Source organism: Perca flavescens, chromosome 14 (genome assembly GCF_004354835.1).
Source record: "Perca flavescens isolate YP-PL-M2 chromosome 14, PFLA_1.0, whole genome shotgun sequence".
NCBI lineage: Eukaryota > Metazoa > Chordata > Actinopteri > Perciformes > Percidae > Perca > Perca flavescens.
The window spans coordinates 15704527-15730747 of NC_041344.1; positions in this window are offsets into that span (position 1 = coordinate 15704527).

Genomic DNA, 26221 nt, shown 5'->3' on the forward strand with positions numbered 1-26221 from the left:
TGTCTGTCCTGATGTGCAGTAACGCCAACACACAAAAAACACTTTCTGTGACACACACACACACACACACACACACACACACACACACACACACACACACAGTTAGTGATAATGCACACTGGGCATTTATCTTTACAGTGAATTATGGTACACTGCGGTCTCTATGACTCTGTGCACAAATGTGTGAGTGTGGGTCTCTAAGTATGTGTGTATGCATAAGTGTTGAATTATGGCCTACACTCTGTGGTGTGTATGTGTGCGTCTGCATGTGTGCATGAGTGTGTGTTGAATTGAATTAAGGTATTGCGCTATCTTATCGACTTCAGTGGAGTCTCATTCATCACAACTTAACCATGGAAATAGACTTTATGGACAAAATGCTGTTTTAGCAGTGTGTGTGAGAGCCTGTGTGCATATGCATGTGTGTGTGACCATGGAAATACCCCTAATGAACGAGAGAGAGAGAGAGAGAGAGAGAGAGAGAGAGAGAGAGAGAGAGAGAGAGAGAGAGAGAGAGAGAGAGAGAGAGAGAGAGAGAGAGAGAGAGAGAGAGAGAGAGAGAGAGAGAGAGACGCAATGTTAGTGTATTTGTGTGAGTTAAAAAAAAATTATTACAGTTTTGATTTATTTGTGATTCATTCTACCTGCATCAAGAAATGATTTTTCCAGCAGCGATGCAATTACAGGTCCGCACCTGAAAGTGAGCACACGTACTACATGCACACACACACCACAAAAAAGTTAGTTCACGTCAGTTAGAGAACACCCAAAAAACAATTTATGATGCTGTTCGAAGTAGCCTAAAAGTGCACACACCCTGTGCACACACAGGGTGTGTGCGCTCGCATGCACTCCTCCACCTGCATACAATATGTACAATCTATTCCCACTGACCTTTTACTATAATAATATAGTTTCTTTTTCTGTATGTATGCATGTGTGTGTCTTTGTGTGTGCAAAGGTCAGTACAAAGTAAAAGTCCATGTGAGGCTTACACACAGGCAGACAGCAGGATTCATGTTCCTTAAAACAAGCTTACAGTTTTTATACTTTTCTAGGCCAGAGCTGGAAGTTTAGTGTCCTGTAAAGAATTTAAGAACAGCAATAATTTCTGCAACCTCTAAATAATATCCTCATGTGTGTTATGAGAGATGACAGGGCACAGCATAAGGAGGAGGAGATAACTTAAGGATCCAGCATCCAGAGAGCTTATTCATTCGAAGTGTATTTTCCGTTGAGCATCAACACGTGAGCTGATGTTTACCATGGTTACCTCTTTGTTCTTTTTAGTGGTGTGGAAACCCAGCAGTATGGGTTTGAGTGGCACAAAGTTTTATTTTGATGTTTCCTACACTCACACACACACACACACACACACACACACACACACACACACACACACACACACACATATGCTTTGTGGTACTGAGTTTACCTCCACAGTGACAGCAGTTGTCTCTTAGGTTTATGGTTGGCAGTACAATCACACCTGCATTCTTTCTATATCTCTGGCCTGCTTTTAAACATGGAGCCTTCTCTCTTTCATATAATCATCCAGCAAAGCCTCCTCTCCTCTGTCCGTCGTCTTAGGTATTATATCTTGTAAACTTCCCCATTCCCAATGCTCCTGCCCAACTGCAGGACTGCCACTAAGGAGATTTTATTTGTCCTGTTGAAGCTTAAGTGCCGGTCGATGCCCTTACATCTCCAACCAATCTCTTGTCCCCCAATGTTTATCATGGCTGTTAAAACTTTTCAGCCCTCTCTTTCAGTCTTTGAATCTCTCTTCTCTTCTGCAGGGCTCAGGATTACGTCTTGGCTATGACAACAGTTTCTCACCAAGTGTTTCAGGTGTAAATGTAAAAGAAGTTGAAGGGTACAGATCACATTTTATCCACATCCAACCATGGAAATATACATCAATAATGGTAGTGATGATACTTGAATTTAGCATTGGTAGCCCTGGTAGCTCACCTGGTAGAGCGTGCATCCCCATGTACCAAGGCTCAGTCCTTACTGCAGCGGCCCAGGGTTCGATTTCGACCTGCAGCCCTTTGCTGCATGTCTTCTCCCTCTTTCTCCCCCTTTCCTGTCCTATCAATTAAAGGCCAAAATGCCCCCCAAAAATAATATTTAAAAATAATAAACACAGCATAAGGTAAATAACAGCAATAGGGACATGATAACCTAAAATCCTAACTACAACAAATAACAAGTTATTAAAAACATTTCTGCATGATAAAAGATAAATAGGCTGTACAATCTATTTCTTAACTGCTAGTCAACTTGCTAGTGCTAACTGCACTAGCAAGTTGCTCTTTTTTTTCTGCCCGTGGCTCTGTGCTGGGCGGTGCTCACATCAGAGAGCTACCTGACAAATGCATTTTGATGAGGACTGGTGGGTTAAATCTACACACTGTGTACTCCAGAAAGACACACAGCTGACAACCTCACAGGTGGATGCGATGGATGTAGTTTTTATACAGTTTTGTTAAAATTGTCCTTGACAACTGATGTTGGTCGAGTGATATATTCCAAGAAAATGACACAGACTTCCAACAATATATTTTTTTGTTCAAAATCAAGTTAAAGGGTTCTTCACCAAAAGTTTTATATATTAATGTTAATTGTCATTGTCTCGCATTTATTTGCATTTTCTTTTTGCAATTTGAACTAAAAAATGTTGCATTCAGTGTCTTTTTGACTCAAAGCAGACAGTGACACATGCACACACGCACAAACACACACACACACACACACACACGCACAAACACGGCGGAGAATGCTCTTCTGACCATGTACTCAAAAATATGCTGAGCCAATGAACTAAGCCAGCCACCGTTTATAATTATAGATTTATATGTGTGTGTGTGTGTGTGTGTGTGTGTGTGTGTGTGTGTGTGTGTATAAGGTGGTGCTGCATTTAGAGGCAAGCAGCAGCTAAATTGAGGTCAGGTGAAGTCAAAAGCAAAAGCCAGACAACAGTCTCACACACACACACACACACACACACTTTCTTTACTTGCTTTTGCCAATGTGTGCACACACATACACATCATTTGTCTCAGTCTCTCACAGCCGCACACACAATTCTTCATATGAATAATACATTACTATATAAGAGCTGTCCTAAAGTCTAGAGAGAACCAGAGACAGTGAAAGAGAAGTGTGTGTGTATGAGAGTTTTTCTGTGTGTACATGTGTTGTTAGAGTTACTTAGTCTATTAGTTGACTGACAGTGACTTTCTGCACAAAGTTACACATACTGTACAGTGCTGCATTTATCTCTAACTGTCTCTCTCCATGTCTCCCTGCATGTCTCTCGGTCTCGCTCTCTGAAGGCTGTCAGGTCAAATATGCCTACTGATGACACTGATCTGTGTGTGTGTGTGTGTGTGTGTGTGTGCGTGCGTGTGTGTGTGCGTGTGCCTGTGTGTGGGTGCTATAACCTCAGTGCCAGCTTAAAGTGGGTCCTCTGTTTAGGGTGGTGATGGCCCGATTTGTCTTCCACTTGTCAACTTCAGCTTCCCTAGAGACATCGAGAGATAGAGAGCGAGAGAGAGAAGAGGAATAAGGGTTTCAGAAAAAAATAGTGGATGTGTTTGTAAAATTGACTGCTGAAGCACATTTTGCTGTTTGTAAATTTAAGATGTTAACAGATATCTTGTTTATTTACTTGAGCTGACAGCATGGTGTACTGCCAGGCATAAACATCAGAGGGGAGGAATAACAGTATTGTAATATTATACACTAAAATCAAGGTACATTACTTTAGTTGCCAGTGAAAGATGATAGGGAGGATATGTTGGAAATAGAAACCGTAAATGGCGGTGCAGGTGTAAGAGTCTGATCTCGTATCACATAGACAGCTAACAGTGTGGTAGCCAGAGTGAAATACTTCTGCTTAGCATTTTTTGGGGAGGGGAGCAGACATCAATTTGCTGAAACAGAAGTGTCTCTTATTCATTACTCTAAAGCAAAATCATCGGCATCAAATACAATCGAGGCAGCAGAGAGCACTATGAATGAATTTTGCTACATGTACGTGTATGTGACAAATAAAATACCTCTACCTCTACCTACTATTAAAAAAAAGAAATAATAATTAAAATAGTGTTAACACATTTCTTGTTGTCACTCTACAATAGCCCACAGTTGCATGTATTGGGTAAGTTTTATCTCCTTTTCTACAGATCATGTGTACCTTATAGTACTGCCGACCATTTTTTAGTGCAAGCCAGAATTTCTGATCTTTGAACATGTCTTTTATTTCTTCTCAGGCAGCTATTAGTTTCTATTAATCCTGGAATAGTAGTACTGTATTAGGTATTTGTTGCAAATAGATTAAACATTACAGGAATAGTCCTGAAAAGCAAGTAGGGCAACTATTACTCAAAGTGTAATGGTTGAAACTGTCTAGTATGAAGTAATAGCAGAGACTGTCCATATACAGTATCACCCTGGTACCAAACTGCTTCTGCTACCAAGTTCTGTCACCATCTGCTTTTGGTACCAAACACCAGGGGAATTTAATCTTTGTCTCCCTTCTGCCAAGCCTTTGAAGCCTGCTGTTGTTTAGTATTTGTGTGTGGCATGTGTGTCTTTGTGTATGTAGTTGATTGGGAGCGAGAATAATTGGGTTTTCATTGTTTAGGTGTCAACAACTTATGGTGGGCCACTTGTTTGCATATTGTTAATTTCCGCCTCTCACTGTGCATCTCTGCATGTTGTGTGTGTGTGTGCATGTGTGTGTGTGTGTGTGTGTGTGTGTGTGTCCGTCCTGCTAAGTCGGGAGGTCCCTGCACATTGACACTTGATCTGACAGGCCTGCTGACACTCTAGCATTTAGCAATGTGTGTGTGTGTGTGTGTGTGTGTGTGTGTGTGTGTGTGTGTGTGTGTGTGTGTGTGTGTGTGTGTGTGTGTGTGTGTGTGTGTGTGTGTGTGTGTGTGTGTGTGTGTGTGTGTGTGTGTGTGTGATACGAGTGACATGGTGTGACACACTAGCATTTGTCTCGGAAATGCCAGAACAGAGAACTGACACCAAAGGGCAGAGAGACGTTAAGTGAGAAACGTAGGCATAGGGTGGAAGAAATGTAGGGAAAGAGATGAAGGAAAATGGGTTTGCCGTGATCTCACATTTAATTTGTAGTTCACCAGTGTTTTTGATATTATTAGAATCTGGAGAAACCTGCACACCACTAATCTTCCTCCACTGTGACAGCATCACATGTGCCAAAGGTGTTAGTCTGACTATGGCACCTTTCCTTTGGGTTGTCAAATCCATTTTCACTTTTAAGTGCAGACACACTGCAGCAAATATCCATCTTAACAGTCTATTCTGTCCTACAGTAGAGGTACTACTACTACTTACTTTATAGTAACACAGGTCAACAATTATGCTGTTGACATGCCTGCCTTGAAAGATAATCTTAACATATTTCCCCCAAAATTGCTGATAGATTGCTGATGATCACTGATGTTGTTGCTCTCAGCAGCCAAGGAGGTTCACGTCTATACCTGTGGTACTGGTTACTGCCAGTGGCAAATTCCAGTCCATGGCTACTGAAAGGAATCATTGTTCTATTTTGTTTAGGCTTCGCCCTCTAAGAGCTGTTGCTATTGGGTTTATCACTCGCGCATGCGCAGTCGGGAAGATTTCTTTCGCCCCATTGTGCCCTGCACGGGTCTCTCTTACGTCCGCAATTACTGTATATTACAGCTGCGAGACCAGAGATCTGCTGCCTATTTTTCTTAAGCGGCAAGCAGTTTGAAGACTACGGCTACATCCTGCCGCCAGATCTCTGCCCGAGCTGCGAGGCGTGCCTCGGCCCCATTCGCCGGGCTGGCACCCCGCTGGCTGCCACCCCGCTGGCTGCCAGCAGTTCTGATTCCGCTTATCGACGGAGGAACTGAAGCTGCTGGCGATGGCAGCCGGGCGGACAGTCAGGTAAGGTAAGGTAAGGTAAGGTAAGGATACCACCAGAGGCGACACCCAGACATCCCGGAAGGGGATCTCTTTGGTGGGCAAGAGCCCGCTGACTTGGATGCCCCCAGAGATGGTTCTTAAGCCTGGCTCTCCCTTCTCCCCGTTGGGAGAACTGGAGCTCAAAACAGACGAGGGTTATGGACCCCCGCCACTGCGGCTGTCTCCGTCCCAGAAGGGGAGCACCGCATCAACGGCTTTCTCCTCTGCATCAGGTGGGCTCCCTGCCCACCACTAAGGTTTTTGTTCTCGAGCATTCTTTGAACCCGGGAGACGGATGGCACCAATGTCTCGCTATGCACTGTTCACCAGGGTCCAAGGCGACATGGAAACAGAGTTCTCAGCCGCCTTTTTGGCCGACGGAAGCCTACAACGCCATCTCCCCAGGACCAGGTCCATACCCGCTTCACTGACCACGTGCACCTTTGTGCATACGGCAGTCCCCCGAAGGTATATTGACATCTGGCTGCACATGTCACATCGGAACATCTGCCTGCACAGGTCACAAATCTTAGCCAATAGCAGAAGTGTGCTCTTGGACGGTCCCATTGCCCCTGGTGGGTTGTTTGGACCGCAGCTTGGACAGCCACGAGCTATAGGTAGTGGAGGGGATGCGGAAACACTCCTCCTGGAGAGTGGCGCCTCGGCCACAACAGCGACACCAAGATGTCAGCTCGAGGAGACGGCGCCCCGCCGGCTGCGGCTGCGCCTCCCCAAGCCCCGACTCCACCTCCACCGTACTGCCCTCCTCCCCCACGGCGGTAACAAGTTGAAGAGCCTTTTGAACCTTTCTGTTTTTGTCAATAATGCCTGTTTGTGTTGAACTGACTCGAACAGTGCAGAAGTCCTTTAAGGAAGAGTTTCTCGGATATCAGCCTCTGAGCTAAGATGAATAAATGTAGTCACCCCGCCTGGCACTCATTAAAACATATTAATTCTCTTGTCGTGCAGGGACCCAAACTGTGTAAATGCAGTCCCTCACCCTGGGACACGGTCTCATTAAAATATAATAGCACCTGTGTCATGTAGGGACTCAGTAGATGCTTCTCATGACCCACGCTGAGCTCATATTATAAGCAAGAAATTATGTTTCTACCTGTGATTGAAATGTGTTTGAGTTCAACAAGAAACAAATCAGATTTTGTTTGTAATATTCCTGCTATTTTCTGTGACGATTTATACTGTTGCACTCACTGTAAGTGATTCTGAATAAGAGAATCTAAATGCCTAAAATTTAAATATGAAATGTATCTTTGAAAAATACATTTTAAAGTATAAAAAGCATTACATGCTGCAGGAGCCACAAGTAAAGATGTAATTTTGTTTATTGTAGTTTGTCTGTCTATGTCTTTGTTAAAGGGTGTGTAAGTTTCTAATATTTTTCTTTCACTCTCCTTCTCTGCCACACTGTTTTATAGTTAGCTGTTATATCGTCAAATACCATATGGTTAAAGGCTCTTTATAATGACTTTAGCTGGTACATCACACAGAGTTAGTCTCTTCCATTAAGGATAAAATACCTATAAACATGCTCTGGTGCACAATGTTTAGTGTGGGTGTTTTTTTTTTTTTTGTCTTTCCATCATAGCGTAGCGCAGAAATACTATTTAAGTTTTTAAAGTGTAGGTCACCTGTTCTGGACCATAATTAGCCCAACTTATAATATATACTTATAAGCTCATACGCTTATACACAAACAAGCATGATTAATTCCCAAAATAATTTCTTACTTGTTTGTCTTTCTAACAATTAAAAAAACCCAAACATTTTAACTAAATATGTGAGACAACTATTTATGTATTAAAGTGTTTATATTATGGTCATTTTCAGGTTCATAATTGCATTCAGAGGTTATATCAGAATAGCTTTATATCAGAATAAAACACCATATATTTGTTGTACTGCACATTGCTGCAGCTCTTCTTTTCACCCTGTGTGTTGAGCTCTCTGTTTTAGCTACAGAGTAAGGCATCGCACTTCTATTCCATCTTTGTTGGGAGTCGCACATGCGCAGTAGCTTGGTCAGCACTAGTACCCAGTCAGAAGTAGAGTATGAGGGCGTGCCATGCTAGCAGCTAGGCGAGCATTATAAGGTGTGTTATAAAGTGACGCATGTTCGTCACGGAAGTAAAGGCCACCTTCAGCCCAACAACTACCGATTTCCGATGTTTTCTCTCTCTATAGGTGTGTGCTATGACAAATAACAAAAAGGACCCAAAAAAAACAACTGCCGATGTACTCAGCCAATCGCCAATAGCCAATATATTCGTCCAATTACCCAACCCTACTTCTTAATGAAATTTGCTGGTAGTTAATGTCAGCACCAAGTCCCTCACCTGAATTGATGCACCACTTTGCTCTTATGTTGCACTCAACTTCACTTTTGACCTCTCCTCTCCTTCCTCTCCACTTCATTACAAATGGCTTCACAAAAGAAAAATGTTTCAAACCAGGCTTTACAAACTTCAGCTGTTTTTTGAGGCTGTGACTAAACAGACACACACAGAGACACACACACACACACACACACACACACACACACACACACACACACACACACACACACACACACACAGCTTATGTGTATTTTTTATGTTCGGGTTTTGTTTCCTGGTACATTAATAATTTATTTTGAAGGAATATAATTAATTCAGGAGGATTCAAAGTGTCATCAAAAAATCCTGTTTCCCTCCCTTTTTGTGTGTGTGTGTGTGTGTGTGTGTGTGTTTTTATGCCATTGTTAGGCCAAAAGTGTTTGTGTGTGTAAATGCCATTGTTTTTTGGGAAACATGGGACAAAAATGACAAATGGTTTTTCAAACTCGCAGTGACACGCTATAGAAATGTGTTGTGTTTTTATGTGTCTAGAGAGAAAAACTAAGAGGAAGAGTGTATGTGTGTGTTTTTGTCTCTGTTTGTGTGTTTCAGCTACAGTAAGTTCCTTCCTTAAGGCTTCATGCTTAATCCCCACAGCCTATAGGTGCATCTTTAGTTATCTGAAGCCCAGAAACTGCAATATACTGTAAACCAATTTAACCAACTTTGTAATTAACTTTCAACTATTAAATTAACTTATTTTTTTCTACTTTTCTTCTTCTTCTTCTTCTTCTTCTTCTTCTTCTTCTTCTTCTTCTTCTTCTTCTTCGTTTTCTGAATCTTCATTTCGGACTCTGAAATGTCAGGTTAACGCAAAAATTATCCCTCTGAGAATCAATTTAAGAACTACCACATCATTAAATAATGATTTATTAGTGAGAAAATCATCTCTGTTCCTTTTCTTGACAAAGTTGGTTATTAATAATTAACAACTAACAACTTATAACATAATAACTATAAATTAAATTTCAATTTTTCAGACAATTACTGCCTTAGTCATAGAAAAAGCTAAGGATGTTCAGTTTTTACTAATTTCTACCAAAGAAAAGCAACTTTTTTGAGGACTGCTTGGATTTAGTTTCCAGTTTTTCCAAGAAAATGCAAAAATGTCTGCGGTCAGAGTCAATTAAAGCAAAAACAAACACCGTCTACAGATTATTTATGAAAACGTTATTTTCACCTAGAAATTGCATTGATGATTTTTTAAAGTCAGATTTTATATGTTTTTTAAATGTTGAAAACAACTACCAATACATTCGCATGTAAAATATCATCGTTCCTAGCCTCTCTAAATTAGTGTCCATCTGAGTTTATGTATATTCTGATATTTCTGATTGGTTTTAAGTAATGAATCATTGATGTAAAAGTTCAGTCCAACCTCTAATTAAATCATGATACTTGTCAGCTGTGATAGGCCCTTGTAGCAATGCATTATGGGTAATAGTCTCTCCACCCTCAAGTTAGTTTAGTTAATTTGGTTAATTTTGGTTTCCTTGTGTGAATGTAACGTGTGAATGCTCTAGTGTGTGTATGTAGTTTGTGTTCATTAAATTGTGCATTTGTATATGTGGGTCATTAAAAATGTAGTTTGCACAAAGGGTGAGTTAGTGCAATGAGTCAATTGTTGACAAATGTTTCATACAGTTCCCTCAAACTTCTTATCTTCGAACATTGTGGCTTCAACTCCTCAGAGGTTCTTGTGGTGTGTGTGTGTGTGTGTGTGTGTGTGTAAGTGTGTGAGGTTGTGTGTATAATTTCCGTGTTAGACAGTGAAGTCTTGTGTGTCATCATGTGTGTGTCTTCTTGTGTGTGTGCATGTGTGTTTTCTGATGTGGTTTTGTTCAACAGAAAAACAAGCCTTCAAGTTTTACAGAGAAAATCCTTAAATCCCCAAATGGATTGATAATTACAAACAGGACAAGGCGTGTGTGTGATGGCGTGGTGGGGCTGTAGCGAACATGCTTTATAAGTTTGGAAGGAAAAATAATTTGAAATTCCTGCCATAACTCAAAGAGATGGAGAGATGCAAAAATGAGAGAGTCTGAAATTTACATTAGAGGATGAGCAGAAACAATAGGACAAGAGAGATGGAAGACACAGGCAGGGATACTGATATTTTTATAAAGAGATAGTGGAAAGCATAACATTTCTGATATGTGAATAACATTTAATAGCGCTTTATTGCAAGATGCCAAGCCAGGATGGTTTTATTTAGTCCCATAACAAACAAAAAATCTCCACAGTAAGCTCCTGCCTTGGCAATCAAGAACATCCTGAAGTGGTTTCAATGTTAATATGAGCCAAAAATGTATTATTTGTATCGTAAAGAACCTTTTTTGTGTGCGTTTGTGACATAATCAGTTTCGTTTCTCAATTTGCTATAATGTTTTGATTCAATTGTGCGAAACTGCACCACATTCAAAACAGCTTAGGAAATATTGTTGATTTTTGACAGTCGGGCCAAGAAAGCATCTTTGATGTGAAAATTAAGACACCGCCAGAGAGAGACAGCGTGAGCAGAAAAGAAGAGAGGGAGGAAGGGAGAAACAAGAGGACAGAGAGAGAGAGAGGGACAATGAGAGGGGAAGACGGAGAGGATTGTTTAAAAGAGACATTTTGATGAATGAGCAGAGTTTTGGGCCAGTGGCAGTACAGCTAAGCCAGAAAATTATAGACTTCTAAACAACTTCACACATAGAGAGAGAGAGAGAGAGAAACCTTGAATTCAGCAGAATACAATAGGACAGAACAGAAGAGAGCAGAGCACAACAGAAATATAATAGAACATAGAATACCGGGATATAATGAAATAGAAAAGAGTAGAATAGAAATTTAAGACATTTTTGAATGCAGGAAAAACACCACGACAACTATAAATATCTAGTTTTAAAAATCGTTCTAAATCAAGTGGATGGCGGAGTCCACACCATAACTAACTATATTGACAACGACTGTGGGGAACGATATCATTGGGATCACTTTCAGAGCAAATGATAGAAACACCGAAAGCCAATCAAAATCCATCTGAGTTTACAACACGGCACAGCAGAGAGACACACTGTGGAGATATTTGTTTCACCCAGGTGGTCAGTGGCGTGGCCTGACCTTAACACTCTGTGTATTTTTAAATATTATTACTTTGAAAGTTTTACTCATGTCACAGAGAGCACTGAGAGTGAATCTTGTGTTTGGATATTATTACCATACTGTCTATGTTTTTGTTCCAGTGCTCTGCACAGATTTGCTCTGATCCCCGGGTCTATAGAGCTCTGTGTGCTGCTGTTGCCCGGTGTCGGACCCCCAGGGCCCGTCGGTAGACTTTTTTGGTTCATAAAATGTACCTGAATTCACGAATATGTAAGAAATTAGTACACACATTTCTGTAATCTTCCGTTGCAACGTCTGCTGTGTTTATTATGTACTATTACCAGCTGGACTGTGCATTACGTGCTTGACATCGCTGTTTGCAGAACGTTATCGTTCAGCAGTGTGAATGCTAACATTGTTATAGTTATAGTTAGGATTATAGTTATGGTTCTTGGTGTGGACAGCCCTTAATAGTCATGCTAGCGGTCCTGAGTGTGGCACAGAGGTGCTTGGGGCTAAATGCTAACATGCTCACAGTGACTATGCTAACATGCTGATGCTAAGAAGCAGTGACTGTACCTGCACTCTTCCAACTCTATTTTTGCAACTGCTGCACAGCAACTTCCTTCTGGATGAATCTTATCTTGTCATTATTAGCATTGAAAACAAAGCACAGCTGAGGCTGATGAGAATGTAATTTGTTTTGCAGGTATTAAATCATAAAGTTTTGAATAACTTGAAAGTTTGACCTGCTGATGAAAAATTAAGGGATCCACAAAGTTATTACAGTTGATCCTGCTGGGAACATAAATGTCGTAATCAAATTTCAGGGCAATCTATCTGATAGTTGTCAAGGTATTTCACTAAAATACCAAAATGTGAACCTTGTGGTGGCATGTAGAGGAAAAGTCTGTAGGATTAATCCTCTGGGGATCATGAATTAATTTGGGATGGGAACCTCCAAAAGTCAGACTTGTGATGATGAGTTTGACTTTGGAACAGACTTGTAAATACACCTTAACAACAGCACACTAGAAAGTTCTCTAACCAAGGACACTTTGTCTGAACATCACAGAATTAGTGAGGTGAATCTTAATTTTGTATGATTCATATAGTTTTCAAAAAATGTCAATGATATTTATAAGGATTAGTGCAAACTTCCCTATGTTATGTTTAGGTTCTCCTGAACTGAGGTGTCATGTTATGTTCTTGTCTTCCAAATTTTTCACCACTGCAATGATATTTGTTTTATAATAAAAGAACATTAAATAGTTGCAAACAAATCCTTAAAGTAAATGTATATAGAATAAGATGACTATAATATGCAGATGAAATAATATGTGTATTTGATAGGTGTGTTGTATCTATTTGTGCATTGGGATGTGTGTGTGTGTGTGTGTGTGTGTGTGTGTGTGTTTGTGTGTGTGGTAAATATGAATGAATTGGAGGATTTGCAGTACACAGCCATCACAGTCATAATTTTCTGCCTTTCTGCCACTGGAGGCAGCAATGGCCCACACATTGACACTCTTCTCTCTCTCTCTCTCTCTCTCTCTCTCTCTCTCTCTCTCTCTCTCTCTCTCTCTCTCTCTCTCTCTCTTTCTCTCTCTCTGACACGCACGCACACACACACACACACACACACACACACACACACACACACACACACACACACACTCAAACAAGCATATATAGACACACACAAAACCATCCATCAAGTGTGTGAAAGATCCTTAAGGCCTTAACATTAGTCTTGTTTGGTGTGATAGAGTGCTGGACAACTCTGTCTCTTTCTCTGTTTCATTCTCTTGTTCTCTTTCCCTCTGTCTCTTAATCTTACATCCTCACATACTCTCACCCTAAATCTCTGAGTTCCCCCTCTCTTACTTACTCCATACCTCTCCATCAGTCTTTACTGTCTTGCCTACTCTCTCCTCTCTTTTTCTTTTAATCTTCTTACTGTTTCACGCACGCATGCACACACACACACACACACACACACACACACACACACACACACACACACACACACACACACCCTGGAAGGTTGTAGTAATCAATCATGGTGATTATGATCGGTATTGTTGCAGTAACATCAATGAGGCTTTTGAGGAAAAATGACATCATCCATCTACAGTATACATCACTGCTAATATGGTCTTTATTTGGTGTTCTTGAAGTGGTGAGAGAGGGAGGCTGACATGGAAAGAGACAAAAGCTCTATTCGGATGGGATTAGTTTCCAGCACAACGTCTGAGATATAATTACTAACAAAGGGCGACGCTGCTTTCATGTACCCATTCAGATGTGCTTAGAATCACTGTAGTTTTCAACCAATAAACAGAGAACTTGTTACAGTTAAGATTAAGTTTCTGACATGACATTACAGCAACGTGAAGATCCATCTGGCGCTTCTTGTGGTGACAGTCACTGTCCATCGATCATAATAAAAAAATAGAAATCTATATTCTTATTACTGTATAATAGGCTTTCAGCAGAGTGTAACTGCAGAGTGCAACTGTTAGGCAATTTTTATTTTCAGGATACACATTTATGTCATTGTATTGACATGTTGTTTGAGTTTTCTGAGAAAACATGAAAGTTAGAGCTGAATTAGTCAATGAATCGAAGAGTTGAGTGACAGAAAAATTAAATGGCAACTATTTTGATAATCTAGTAGCGGTTACCTTAATTTTTTAAGCATAATGCCAAACATCATCTTGTCCCAGCCTCTCAAAACATGAGGTTTTGCTGATTTTTAGGTGGCTAAAATATACATTGCTGTGTGGCCCTGTCCCCAGCTGTATATTGCTTAGCTTCCGTGTCGGTACTCCTGTCTGCTTCTCCAAACTGGGAAGTGCTGATTGCCATCTACTGTAGGTAATACACTGACTATGGATAGGTACCTCATACAACCACACTTCAAAAAAAATCCAAACTATCCCTTTAAGGTATTAGTCAAAGTGTATTTATTAAAGGATATGTCTGTCAAATTGTCTGCTATATATCATGTTATATTGAATAGGTTTCAATCCTGATGGCATTACATTTAGTGCCTCTGAGTGCAACAGTAGGTAGTAAGAGCAGGTCATTTTCCACGTAATTTTTACCAAGAGGGAGCATGAAAAACTGCATAAATCACAGATGCATGCAGTGCTACTAACCAATTACCAAATAGGTCTATACACTGACAACAGACAAAAAAAAATTAAAAAGAAGCAAACCTACCCACATTCAGATTTTGTTCTCTGTTTTTGGATCATTGTTTTTGATAGACACACAGTAAAGTTATTGATTTGAAAGAGAAGAAGAAGGAAACTAAGATAAAGGTAGTAAAATGAGAATGAGACAAAAAAACAAAAGAGAAAGTGAGACAGTGTTGAAGAGGAAAACGGGACGAGAGACAGACAGAAGAGGAGGTGTGTGTGTGTGTGTGTGTGTGTGTGTGTGTGTGTGTGTGTGTGTGTGTGTGTGTGTGTGTGTGTGTGTGTGTGTGTGAGAGAGAGAGAGAGAGAGACAGAGAGACAAGAAAAATGGAGTTCTCTGTTAAGTTGTGATGGATGCTGCAGCAGTGCAACCTGGGATTGATTTGAGGATGGCTGTCTGTCAACAAGGAGTGAAGATTGATTACCATGGTAACAGCCTGTAGTAATAAAGTGTTTTGGTAGTGGTACTGCTTTCACCCGACGTCGACAAATACAGTATTATCTACCTGAGCTTACTGTTTGTATCATCACTGTCTTTGCCTTTGTGACTGAAGAGTTCATTTTCAGAACCATTAATTGGCATTTTGGGGGAAATAAAATGTTACAACGTTCATTCAGTAAGTCCTAAATTTTTCTGTAAAAGTGCCATGGTTTTTTGCGGTCAAGGACTCAACTTGCTGTACTTAATGTCTTTTTGCATCTATTTCCTTCTGTTGATACTTTTTAAAAGCATCTTTTTTATCATTTATCATTTGTGACGCATTCAATGGTACGGTTTGATTACCAGTTTCCATGCTTCTTTTGTTCCTTACACAGCGTAAAACTACATTGAGTTGAAATGCAGAAATCATAAAACAGTCAACTTAAATTTCAGCCTGCACATTTTCTTTTAAGACTACTCTCTGGATGCTGACCATGGAATTAGTTTAGCGGATTTTGATTCTGCTCCTTTAGGACTCGGGGGCCCTGCTGGCTTTCATTTGAGTCAATGAATCCAGAAATGAGACACATGTGGGACAGCAGGTGAATGCAGTTAACCAGGTGGTATGATAGAAACCCAACAGTGCTCTGAACCTGGAGGACCAGGACTGAAGAGCCATGAGTGAATTCATAAAAACAGTCTTTTGTTACTTTGATCCATTTCACTTTGACAGGCCCTGCATAGCTGAGCGTGACCAAAACCTAAGAGATTATCTTTGTCTTCTAGTTTGACCTTAACAGAGTATTACGCCTCTTGCTATACAAGCTAAGAAATATAATTTAAAACATTACCAATCGTAGAATCTTAAATCTGTGCTTTTCTATGAGTGTGTTTGTGTGTCGTTACATTTAAGAAATGGAAATTGTACAGATTCAAACACTGGAAAGACAATTGACCCTTTTAATAAACATTTTCAGGAAATGAAGTGGTGTACAGTTTATATTTTGAACTGTTCAAATGGAACTACTCACTTTCATTTCGTCTCCACTTTGTATCCATTTGTGTGTTTGTATTTTGATGGAAGCCTGCTGGAGCTCTGAGTTACAATAGGGAAAGAGAATTGAAACCATTTAAATTGGAGACAGAATATTGACAATACTGTATGTAAACCGCACAGAGGACAACATCTTTTTACGGGAAAGGAGAGCATTAAAAAAAGTCAAAATGGATCGACCTGCATTTCTTTTGTCCTTAAATCTCTGTATTTGTATCTTGTCGTCTTTTTCTCAGGTGCCCCCATAAATATATCTCTGTGTCTCTCTTTTATGTCTGATGTTATCTGAACCCACCAGGCTCTCCTCTCTTTATTTACAGCACTTATGTTAATGATTATAGATTTTCTGTTGGCGATGAGATTTCCCTTCTAACTTTTCTGGCTGTTTCAGCACAAAAAAAAAAAAAAAAAAAAAAAAAAAAAAAATCCTTGGGGTGGCGAGTGACATTTTGGATGAAAGTGAGTTGTTAATGAGTGACTGCATAAACATACACAACTGACAATTTTAGCACTAGAAGGTATAAAGTAGAAAATTATGCATGGAAGTATGAAAAGGCACACATTATGTACTGTAAAAAAAAATAGCAGCAGTATTCAGACAACATGAAATTGTGATATGATGTAATGCAAAATGGGAACATGATAGAAAAGAGAAAAATTAAAACCAGCGAGTAAATTATGAGATTTTCCATGCACGAGTAAAACTAAGAATATAAAATGCATACAAAACAAATCTAAAAATTCTCTGTTTCCTCCTGTGTTCATCAGTGAGGTCAAAGGTAACCAACTCAACAGCAGCGAGTGCTCGATAAGAAACAGATAAACAGATAGATGGCGGCACAGCCTGGATATAACACAGTGAAGGGAATCATGTGTCTAAGAATAAAGTGTGTGTGTGTGTGTGTGTGTGTGTGTGTGTGTGTGTGTGTGTGTGTGTGTGTGTGTGTGTGTGTGAGAAAGCGAGCTGGCATGCTACCTTGTCTACCGCACCACCCTTCAAGGAAAGCACTGTGGAAAATCCATCTGGATCATACACACACCTAATGACGTCACACACACTGTGCAGAACCGTCTTATTTGTGTTTCTAAATTGGAAGTAAAAGTTACAGACTAAACTCACTGAACCGAGAGAGAGATGGAGGTAAAGATGGAAGAAGGGGGGAGGAAAAGAGAAGTAAGATGAGAAAATGAGACAGGACAAAGATAAAAATGAAACATGTAGACGTAAAGAAAGACAGATGACAGAAGTTGACGAAGACAGACAGGCTTGCGAGTCTCTCTTTTTCAAACTCGCACACGTACACCTAATCAGTCTGTATATGACCACCCCTATCCCGTTCCCCTCATACATAAATATCAAACTATGTTATGCAGGTACAACTAATCCCCTGTGTGTGTGTGTGTGTGTGTGTGTGTGTGTGTGTGGGGGGGGGTTGTCTGGCACGGCATGGTAGTCATTTCCCTTCTAGACTCAACATCATACAGATACACACACACAGACACACTCAAACACAGCAAGCGTTGGAATATCATTACGGTAAGAGCTGCAGTGAGCAGGCCCCTGACACAAGTGGCCCTTTGTTCGACACAGACACACACACACACACACACACACACACACACACACACACACACAGACTCAGGCCTTCCATATCGCCAATATAATTACAGCTATTACATCTGACTCAAATATAACTTTACATCTCGGCCTCTCTCTCTCTTTCTCTGTCTGCATCTTATTCAATCAGCCCTCTTTTTCCTCTCTCCCTCTCTCTCTTTCTTACTGTTGAGTACCCATGTTGGATCCATGTATAACCATTTGTGTGTGTGTGTGTGTGTGTGTGTGTGTGTGTGTGTGTGTGTGTGTGTGTGTGGTGGCATAATGCTACATAAACATTACCTCAACTAACGAGCGGTAACTGGTCTGGCCCAAATGTTGTGTGTGTGTGTGTGCATGCTTTAACTTAATGACCTGTACAGTCAGTTTTTTGTTCAGAGGGCTTTTACTGTGAAACAAGGAAAAAAAATCTCTCTCTCTCTCTCTCTCTCTCTCTCTCTCTCTCTCTCTCCTCAGTCAGATTGAGGGATGGTGAAAGATGGGTGGATAAAAGAAGGGAGGATGGACAGACCGTAAATTATGCTCCAATCAACTCTCTGTTTACTTTTTATTTCTTGCTCTTCAAATCCTTATCTTTCTCTAACTTTGCATTAGAACTGAAACTATTATATAACTATTTTAATTATCTGCTGCATTTTTGATTCATCAAGCAAAAATCCCAAACGGGCATGGCTCCAGCCTCTTAAGCGCTTGCTGCTTTTGTCTGTTTTATCTCTTTATGAATTGAATACTAAATTTGAATATGTCACCTTGAGCAAAACACAGGATTACTTTTAAGTTTGTCTGGTCAATACAAAAATTGTAAAAATGTGAAAATAAAAATTTCCATTAGTAACTTTATTTATTCCAGAACTCCCATTGAGATCAAGCTCTTATTTTTTTACAGAGAAACCTGAGAACAAAAAACAGTTGCAGTCAGACACCCAAATACAATAAACAAAAAATATAAAGCCAGACAACCAACAGCAATAAATAGAATCATTAAAAGCAATTACAAGAGTCATAAAAAAAACTCATATACTGAGGCTTTAAATTTCCAAAGGGAATAAAAAAATCAAACTAAAATTTCCACTTTTACACCCTGTGTCACGCTGCCTGTTTTGAAGCCGACATGACACCATTAACCACCATTAGTCAGCAGCAAAAATAGTCAACCCACGTTCCGTTCCGAGGTGGAAAGTTTCATCCAGTACACCTTGCAGGATATTCAGTTCATTTGGTTTTACAACCTCAACAACAATGGGCGCCTTTTGTTGGCTCTGCTCCTCTGTTGGTCAAGCATGGCGCTAACAGGTTCAGAGTTCAGTCCACACTGTCACCAGGGTCAGTTAAAGCAGATTTAGGGGACTGAAGACTGAAAAAAAGAGTGTTAAAAAATGTGATGCATGCTCCACAAAAAGGACTGACTAGCAGCAGCTGTGTGTCCCCACCTCCCTGCTTGTACTTAAAAAGAAACGTATGTCTTGGCTGCCACCCCCCTAAATCCTTGATATTTGAACATCTCCCAGGCCTTTTCAAAAGCCATTTAGGCATCAAAAGAAAAGGAAGGGATTATACTGTAGCAGTGTAACAAGCCCAAAGACAAGACTTCACTCATTTTCATTCTGCTGAGACAGTTTGCCAACTAGTAGCCATGACATCTGATGGTTTCTTCCAGACCACCACACATATGTATGTTGTTATGTCAAATGTTATTGGCCTGTTGTCTGCAACATGATCGACAGTTAAAGTTATTCTGTAATCTCTCCCCCCCTCCCCCTCATTCTATGCTAAGTAGTTGTTTTCCATGGCTGCAAGGCCATTGAGTTTCTACTGTGTGTGTGTGTATGTGTGTGTGCACGCGTGTGTGTGTGTGTGTGTGTGTGTGTGTGTGCGTGTGTGTGCGTGTGTGTCATCTGCCATCATCTACGATGTAAATTGATGACATTGTTAATGAATAATGTTATCAAAACGTTTAATTGCAGTTTTAATAAGAAGCAAAAAGTTTCAAGTTTTTTGCAGGGGATTTCCTCAACAAATTGTTTCATTTTATTGCCATGTCTTTTTATGATTTGTTAATTGGTATTTTGGAGAAATAACTGATCATATAAACCAAGAAGGTATCGCTTTTTATCTCTCACATCTGTATCTCTTGTTTCTCTTTTTCTTTCCTTTCTCCTGCCAAACTTCAAACTTTTAAGATATTTATTAAGTCCTGGTCAGGCTCTTCTTGGTGCCAAAAAACTACCATACTGTAACTAAAACAGGAGTATGTCAGTTATCACTGCTACAGTAACACACAAAGTGATTCACACACATTGCTAAAATGCAATAATTTATGACTGGCCAGTGTGTACTTTAGAACTTACTAAATAAGACAAACAAACAAACAGGGTGAACTAGTTAAGCATAACACATGCAGACAGAGTTTCTCAGCAGGAGTCCAACACTGCATATTCAGAAAGCCAGGCACCAACCAAATCTCCCTGTTTCTATTTTTGTTTTTGCAAATAGTTACAACATAGTCCAACTGGTCAAGTATCCTAAACACCTTTTTGATAAAACAAAAAGAAGCCAGATTGTATAGGCTAATGGATGCTTATAAAACACGTAATGTATGTTATTATGTTCTCTGCGCTGGAAGGGATGTTTTACTCTTGAAATAAAAACAAAAGAAATGGTCTCACATAGAAATCACTCATGCTGTACGTCACTCTCCCATCTATAAGAATTCATTTTAATTTGATTGATAAAAAGGAAGACTAAAGCGAGATTTATATTTATAGTTGTTGAGAGGTCTACTATAAACTTTTCAATGAGTAGTATTAGCATTATATGCAGCGCTAATGTTACAGTTACAGTATGTATATGAATGCCTGATGCCACATTGAACCTAATCACACGGAATGAGACTCATTAGTCCAATGTTAACTACTACTATATGTAGAGCACCACTTGTATACTGAATACTATACTGTGTGTGCAGAGAATACCCTATTGGGCTTTAACATGCATCCAAATAAATACTAGGGTCAAAGAGGGATGGCATTCACAGCAGCCGACAGTATATGTAGCAAACAAGCTACATGTTAGCGGTTAGCTGAGTTAAACCAAAGCAGTCCAAAATCGGCATCCTTTGTTTACCTAGTCAATCAGTGAACATGGTGTGACTGATTGACTAGAGGAACATGTGATATTACTGTATCCCAGTGTTTTTGTGGCTAAGACAAAGACCTAATTTATTTAAAAAAGAAGTCAGTCATTCATTCATTAAGTTAATAAATGAATTAACATGGGCAATAGCTGGTGTTGAAATGCATGGATGTCTGTGAACTCTATACATTCAAAAATAAAAGGCCAATAGGTTTTGTTTTTTTCACTAAAAGCATCTGGATTTGTGAATGTGTGCCGTCACAGCTTCCTGTTTTTTTGCTTTTTTAACTTTACAATTCAGGAAATCTAAACAATAGTGATGTCTGCTTTGCAAGACCTATAAAACTGGATTGAATTTCATTGGATTTGAGGATTTTCCTGTACTTACAATTTGTTGACGCTGACAACAAAATTTTGCAGGCCCTTTTAAGATTTGCAAAAAGATAAAATGTTGCAAAACATCTGAATTAAGTCCTTGAAGAACTAATTTGCAGTCAACTGAATATATGATAATGTTTGTTTACTGTGTGTGTTAGCGCATGCATATTTAACCTCTCTGCAGGGAGTACTGTTTAACATACACACCATCTGGACTTCTTCAAACACTGCATCAATCTAAGTTCCACAAACGGTGTGTGTGTGTGGGTGGGTGTGTGGGTTTGGGTGGGGGTGGGTGGGTGGTACACACATACTATATGTTTGTGTCTGCATGCTAGAAACACATGCATGTTCATGTGCACAATAAGGTTGATTTAGGACTGCAGTCCTAAATCAACCTTAACTTGAAGTGAGCCTAAACAAAAGACGACTTTTTGTCCACATTTGTGAAAATATGCAAATGTCATCAGTTCAATGACTACACTAACATTTCCCTACAACCTGAGTTGCTGGGTCACTGTGTGTGAATCGTCCAGTTGCTGGCTGATTTGGGGTATTTTGCCAGGTCATTTTTAGCCTGGTTACAGACCTCTTTTTTGTTGCCCACATCTCTGATGTTTTCAGCGATTCAAATGTAAATTATTAGGAAATTTGTTATTTCCGAATGTTGTTAAAAACTACCTTAACAGTGTTTTCTGTGTTCATCACTTTGTGGGACCATAGACAAATAGGAGCTTGATACTTTTGAGTAAAATCCTTTTAGGGGGTATTTACAGGAATCTACTTTAGATTAGATTGCAGACTGAGGGTTATGTTATCATTGTCTCCAGCTGTTTCTCACATCAACAGTCTGCAGCAATTAATATTTATTAGTGTTCTTTCCATTTGCACTAATTACATCTTTTAACCTACTTCCTAACCTACATTACCTCATTGTTATTGCTATTAAGCTTTCTGATGTTATTGATAATGCACATTATGTCTTTCTCACATGCACTGCCACAGCAGGTAATCAAATCTTCCATTTCCATTTTCCCATTGCATTTCTACTTATTATTGCAGAGCTGCACCCATTACACCCTTCACATCCATCCATTCAGTTGTCAGAGCGAGACTGTTTACCCAGTGATTCACTCCTTCTTACTGTAGAGCCAGATATTACTAAATACAGCCGAGCCAGTGCAAGTTGGGATTAACCTTTGCACTTTATAAATATAATTGTATTCAGTCAGTTGGTTAGCCAGTCAATAAGTCAGTCACCCAGTCAATCAACTAGGCTGCAAGCCAGCTAGTCAATCATCCAATTACACATCCAGTTATAAAGCCAAGTGGTCAGTCAGCCAGAGAAACAACCAGCCAAACAGTTTGCCAGCAAGCCAAATAGTAAATCACCCATTCAGCCCAGCAGCCAAACACAAACAGCCAGCTAGACAGACAGACAGACAGACAGAGAGACAGACACACGTGTAATTAGTGATAAGTGATTAGGATGTTCTATTCATTTAGGATGAACTGCAATTAGGGCATCTCTCTTTCCCTCTCTGTTTCTCCACTCCCTCTTGTTCAATACTTTCTGCTCTTCAGTTACAGTTGTGTGTGTGTGTGTGTGTACACACACAACTGTAACTGAAGAGCAGAAAGTATTGAACAAGAGGGACACACACACACACACACACACAACACATTTGGATTCTGCTCTTTGCTGCACTTAGAGAAACTTCCATTGCGAATCCATTAGCAGGCTAAAAGCACTCAGACTAATTATGAATATAAATTCACTGATGTTCTCAGACGCAGTGTTCCTATACACAAAAAGTTGTTTTTATCAAACTAAATTTTTCACTTTTTGAGTTAATGCAAAAAAAATGTAATAACTGTATAAGAAAGTAAAGTTTTACATCTAAATAAATAAATTAGCAACTTTAAACTTTAAACCATTGTGCACAAGGTTCTTAGTTCTTAGAGGAAATGATTACATGCAGTGATCAAATAGTTCATGTTTTGTTTGTTTAATTAATCTAGCCATTGATTACCTCCGGCAAGGAGGTTATGTTTTCAGTTCGGGTTTTTTGTCTGTCAGCAGGACTACGGAAAATTTACTGGCTCGATTTTCATGAAACTTGGTGGAAGGGTGTAGCATGGGCCAAGAAAGAAACCTATTACATTTGGAAGCAGATCTGAATCACAGGGCGGACACACAAATTATTTTTCACTTTAGTTAACACTGTGAGATAGGGTGTTTGTGTTGCATTCAAGTGGTGTCAGAATAATCGGCAAAATGTGTTCCCCACCAGGAAAATTTATATTCTATTACAGTAACATTGCGAGATAGGGCATACCTTGGCAGAGGGTTATGTTCTCTGAGTGCCCTTCTTGTTTTGTAATGTTTTCAAGTTGTTTCATTCTTCTGTACTTTTGAATTGTTTGTTTTTTTATAGGAAAATAATTTGATGTTTAATATTTATAAAGATCAACTTAACACCCCATTTTAGCTTGAACACCCCCCCTCATAAATTCAAAAAACTGCATTCAAACCCAGTTTTGTTGCCTTGTAGTTCAAGGCGTGGTCGGCACGTTATTAACTAACTCAAAAAGTGGACGTTTTGAAACTAGTCGTAAATCATAAATTACAGTAAGGTTTATTTTTTAAATATTTAATGCTTACTGGTTTAATTGGGGCATTGCCATAAGCAAAGTTTGCATTAAAATGTATTAACAAGACAAGCTGTTGCCATTTATTTTACTTCATTGTGATTTGTGGCAAATCAATAAACCACCCATATAATGTAAAGTGAGGTAATAATCAGCTGTTTTTACATCTAGTCCTACAAATTTGAAGCCTCACCCTTTTTCTCATTTTCTTTCTTCTCTCCCTCCTCATGTGTCTATTCTCCAATCATGGCTTTTTGTGAACCTCTTAACCCCCAGAGAAAGGGGAAAAAGCTGGACTATTAGGTTTCTGCTGCTAATGGGACACAATCAAAATGGGCCATCTCATTTTTATTGGTGCCTCATGGAAGTCTTCAATTTCTTTTTTTTTTCCCCACGTCTCCATTATTTCTTTTTTTATCGGGTAAAATCTGTTGACCCCAAAAGAGCAAAGATAGCTTGAGGGTTTTGATTTCATGATTCCCAAGTTCTAAGATACAAGTATTTTTATTAAAAACAGGTATCTAATGTATTTGAACAACCGAGATGGGAATTAGATTTTTCAGCTATTTTTACTTTACTATTTATTTTTGTGCCGACTTTTTACTTTTTCTCCTTACATTTTTAACACGAATATCGGTACTTTCTACTCTTTACATTTTGCAAAATTGGCTCGTTACTTTAGTTTCAAATAAGTTCAATGGAGTTACCGTTATTATTTTTTGCGTCATCAATACCGAATTAAATCTATTTGGATGGGAATATACGTTGCACTTGACACACCCCTACAAGACTACTCGACAGATTGGGCGGCATTCATTTGCGGCAAATCATTGTGGCTTGATGGCGGTAACGGTATTCCTTAATTACTTTTCCTTCCTGCTTTTACTTTTTTTCACAATTTTAAATATTTATCACCTACAGTCTATTATTCATTATATCTTAAATGTACAGTAGCCAGTTTATAAAATGTTTTATTGCTGTATCCTCCAAGCACTCAAGTCCCCCAAACCCCATTGGAAAAAAGATTTTGTAAACACTTGCTATTTTAGAAGCAAAGCTTTTTAGTTGCCTTGTAATGTAACCAGAAGAGTTAGAAGGTTAAAAGGTTGAGTCATTATTTGTTGAGGAGACATTCTGCTCATTTATTGAAACAGTCTCAGCCCAGAAAAGGTTCTGGTCTGGGCGATGTTACCATATTTACTAACCCTCCACACAGTGGTGAGGACAATCGTTCTTTTTTTGTCTAGACATGATAGACCAAAGACTTTGTGTGGTCACAGGAAATCAAAACTGAGTCAACAGAGGCAGCAGATTTGTGCCAGACACAGTTGTAATGGGATTAAAATGTTCCTTCATAAAAGATGTTGATGATCACAGTTTACTTAGGATAGACGGAAAGATACCAGACAAGAGGACATGTGACAAAAGTATTATGTATATATTGACCTGAGTGTCACAAGCACGTGGTCTGATCTCTTAACCAGCAAGCCACAAAGCTTTTATATCCACTTTTGTTCTCTCTCTCTCTCTCTCAGTAACTATATTATGGCAATAACAAGATAATGTTGTTATGTTACAGAATGAATAAAGTCATTTCTACCCAGACCTCCTCTGTGTCTGCTGATAAAGAGGATAGATCAAATATCAGTGCTTTACACTGACACACACACATAGACAGACAGACAAACATTCATTTAATAGATAAAATGCGATATGATAACTATAGTTGTCAGAGGACATCAAGAGGCAGAATAGGGATTTCTTCACCTACGTCAAAGGTGCACTGAGAAGGGAAAAGTATGCATATAGGTTGAAACACTTTTAATGTAAAGAGCTGTATTGTCAGACCAATGCGTTTCAGCTTGTGGCCTTTATCAGGTTTCTAACAATAACACACATTACAAAGAACATTTAAAAAAGATGGGTATGACGTAAAAAAGATAAAATATATAAATGAAAACCAGTCATATACATACATTTCAGCCAATGGGGTGGGATGGGTGTGGCCAAAATGCTTCTCTCTTTGTACTGAGAAAGTTAACATTACAATTTTGGCTGGATGTGATCACTTCAATGTCTCTAAAAAATAGTTGATGACATTATTCCTGTTAATGGAGCTCCTATGATCAGTGATACGCTCTTTAACGAAATGGGATGTCACACCGATGTATATTTTACCAAATGGCCACTGTATCAACTTTTGTTGTTGTTGCAGGTAATGACATCCTTGATGTTGATGGTCTTCCCATTGACAAGACAAAGACTAGAGGGTTTTATTATCTACTGTATGTAGGCTCCACACTGTAGGTTTAG